This window comes from Diabrotica undecimpunctata, chromosome 6, assembly GCF_040954645.1.
Source record: "Diabrotica undecimpunctata isolate CICGRU chromosome 6, icDiaUnde3, whole genome shotgun sequence".
Classification (NCBI taxonomy): Eukaryota; Metazoa; Arthropoda; class Insecta; order Coleoptera; family Chrysomelidae; genus Diabrotica; species Diabrotica undecimpunctata.
The window spans coordinates 7,381,473-7,385,254 of NC_092808.1; positions in this window are offsets into that span (position 1 = coordinate 7,381,473).

Sequence of the window (3,782 nt, forward strand, 5' to 3'; positions counted from 1 at the left end):
TCGAAGATAAGGTAATTGAGGCTGCAAAAGACTGTGAGGCAGCGGTTTCCACGGGCCGTAAGCCGTGGATATCCGATAATACGTGGACTGTGATTCAACGTAGAAAAGAATATAAAACCAGATACGGAACAAGCGATGAATACAGAGCATTATCGAAAGAAATTAGAAAATAGCTGTAGAAATGAACCGAGGGATTTCTTTCAGATCAAACTCCTTACGAGAGAATTTAAATCTCAAACGTGGTGTGTAATAGATAAGGAAGGTAATCTAAAGACCGATACTAACAAAATCTTGGAAACATGACGGAACTACTAGCTAGATCAGAAGCTCTCAAACCAATTCAAGACCGAGAAAGGTGTTAGATAAGGATGTGTGTTGTCACCTGACTTATTCAACATGTCATGAGGATGGCTTTAGATGGATGGGCCGGTGGAGTAACAGTGGCTGCTAGGAAAATCTCCAATTTAAGATTTGCTGATGACACTATACTTATAGCAGCAAATGAACAAGAAATGTTTAATCTCCTAAGAATTGAGTACGAAAGCAATGAAGTTGGTCTGAAAATCATTAAAGCTAAAACAAAAATAATCCTGGTCGACAGATTCCATACTATTCAACTGACTAACATGTTACACTGACTCTGCAATTGTGGTTTTGCTTGGCCCGTCGTTCGCCAGACGTAATTGGCTGAAGTGTTAGCAGCCAGAGTTATCCAAACCTCTCGAAAGCGGCCTTCAGTTATATTTGCGTTTGGGTGAACGTCGTGTTTCATCCTTACCACATAAAACCATCCTAGTACAGACCTCCTCGTTGGTAGAGATGGGAATCCATATTCGTTGGATCAGGAATACTAGCACTTGTTAGAACGAGTACTTTGATTCGGCGAAAAGTGATTGTTAATTGTACAGGGTGTATCCGATTGGTAGTGTGCGCCATATTTGAGCTTTTGCCGGTCCCTTTAGGATCCTTGAGTCAGCGCACCAGTGCAGTTACTAACCAGTCGGATTTTTTGAACTCCTTTAAGACTGTACACCCTTCCAGTTTCCTGGAAGCCTTAGTTTTTAGAGTAACGTAGATCCCAAATTATCTAAGTGGTGAGTAAGTTATTATTTCCTACTCATCCAGTTACTCTACAAACCATCGAACAAGATGGTCATCTGCGTTTATTATTTAATTTAATTTTGTATTAATGTACCAACAATCTAAGAAAAAAATTATTTTTAAATCAGTGGTACCTGCCTAACTTTTCGCTCAGCCGCTTGTGGCCTCCGGTGGTATACGGTACCTTTCTATTTCTTAACTCTCTAAAACCTTGTAATTAATAGATATGTTGTTTATATTGAGTACACACTTAAAGCATAGTTTTAAACATATGGGTTTGCCGCCGTTTTGGCATATCATAATTTATATGGTCAAAACGATGCCAAAAAACTGCAGTTAAAATGGTTTATTAAAATTAAAACATCGTATTGTAACATATATATTGTATAAAACTAATAATTTGAACATTATACAAAACTAGGTGGGTTTCTGAATTTCATTAAAGCAAGGAAGGTACATAGTTGGTCTATCCCCACATGTATCGCTCCTGTAACATGTTACAGGAATACCAGATAGTGGACAGTTTGGTCTATCTCTGGTCTAGTATAACTAACGATGCTAACTGTGAAGCAGAAATTCGGAGAAGTATTGGTATGGCAAAAAATTCGATGAGTCGCCTAACTAAAGTTTGAAAAGACAGATCTATCTCTCAAAATATCAAGATGAGACTGGTGAATGCCCTTTTATTATTAATATTTGTATACGGGGCAGAGACTTGGACACTTCGCGGAGGCTAACGCCAAAAAATTTATGCCTTTGAGATGTGGTGCTGGAGAAGAATGCTGCGCATACCTTGTACAGCTCATAGGACAAACGTTTCCATTCTAAACCAACTCAAGATTAACAAAACACTGTCTACAATATTCCTGCTACGTATTCTGCAATTTTCGGTCACATGGTTCGCAAAGGTGACGATAATTTGGAGAGATTAATTGCTTCTGAAAACGTTCCGGGAAGAAGATCAAGAGGATGATCACCAACTAGATCATCATCATCATCACTGGTTCGACAACCCTTTTTGGTTCTTGGCCTGTTCCAGGATTCTTCTCCATTCTGATCTGTTTCGTGCTATTTTTCTCCAGTTTTTTATTTTTAAGGTTGTTATATTATTTTCTATTTGTTAGTATTTTGTATCGAATGCGTGAAAACAATCAGCACTTTAGTTTAGATACTTTACTGGCCAAAATAAGAGAAAGACAAGTTTCTGAAATTAAGAGGACCAGCCTTTGGAAAGTGTTGAGAGATTTACGATTTAAATTCAAAAAAGAAAATAATAGGATACTTTTATGCAAAAGGAGTAGTGTAGTTCACAAAAGAATTCAATTTTTGAGAGAATATGCTAGACTTAAATCTGAAAATGCAACATTCGTATACTTAGATGAGACATGGATATTTGCAAAGGGTGGAATTAAAAGAATTTGGCAAGACGACAGCATAAACTCAATAAAACACACAGATAGCGAAGGCAAAAAACACATCATTCTTCATGCAGGAGGGAAAGAATGCTTTATAGAAAACGCAGATTTGATTTTTTTTTCAAAATCAAAATCTGTTGATTACCATGGAAACATGAATGCAGATATGCTTGTTAAATGACTTGAGGATAAACTGTTACCTAGGCTGAGTGAACCATCAGTTATAGTTTTAGATAGTGCACCTTACCATTCGGAGATGTTGGAGAAACAGCCAAAAGCAGTCGTGGAGCGTACTGAACATAAAAAAATTGGTTAGTTAAAAATCATATCAATTTTCCGGAATACGCCTTCAAATCAGAGTTAGTGGAAATTTCAAAACGTAATGGAAAACTGACAGTTTATCTAGTTGACCAAATTGTATTAAGTAATGGACATCAAGTATTACGGTTACCACTGTATCACTGCCAGTTTAATCCCATCGAACACATCTGGGGTATATGTAAAACATATTATGATAATCACGTCGGATGCAGTGGATAGTAGCGACCTAGCGACTAGCAGAGCGCTATAGTGACGATGCAGTTAGGGAAATATGGCAAGAAGCTTTTAAAACTGCAATTCCAGAAATATGGGGTAAAATTGTAAATAAATGTGACAAAAATTAATAGAAGAGTGGTGGATACCAGAAAATAAAATTAGTGAAATTAATCCAGTGATTAAAGATTTGCATAATGATAGGGGTATTGAATTTAGTGACGATGATTTATAAATTTAAATAATCAGTAAGTACACTATTATAATGCTATTTACAAAATAATTGTACATCAGGTTAACCATTATATTTATACATTCATTATTAGCAAAATAAACAATAATATTTAAAATTCCATTTGAATTTTTGCTCCTAATTTTATACAAATTAACTAACTGATAATACAGGCAAAATTATTCTAAACAAAGTAAGTAATTAAAAAGATTATAGAGAACTCCAGTGCAGTTTACCGTGCTTTTTACTACCACGAAAGGTTTTCTGCGAATTCCATTAATCATTTAGTGGTGTAAGTTGGTTGAATGTACTATACGTCTATGGCTTAACTGCCCTTCCTTTCGAATTAAGAGGTCTATTGAATGTGCTTGCATTGAATCAACGTACTACATAAATACCTACACTGACCAAACGCGAGAGTTCTATATTCGGGACGCCACTGGCTGCAATATCTGTATTTTATTTATTCACGTTTTATACAAAGAATGATGGGTTGCCTG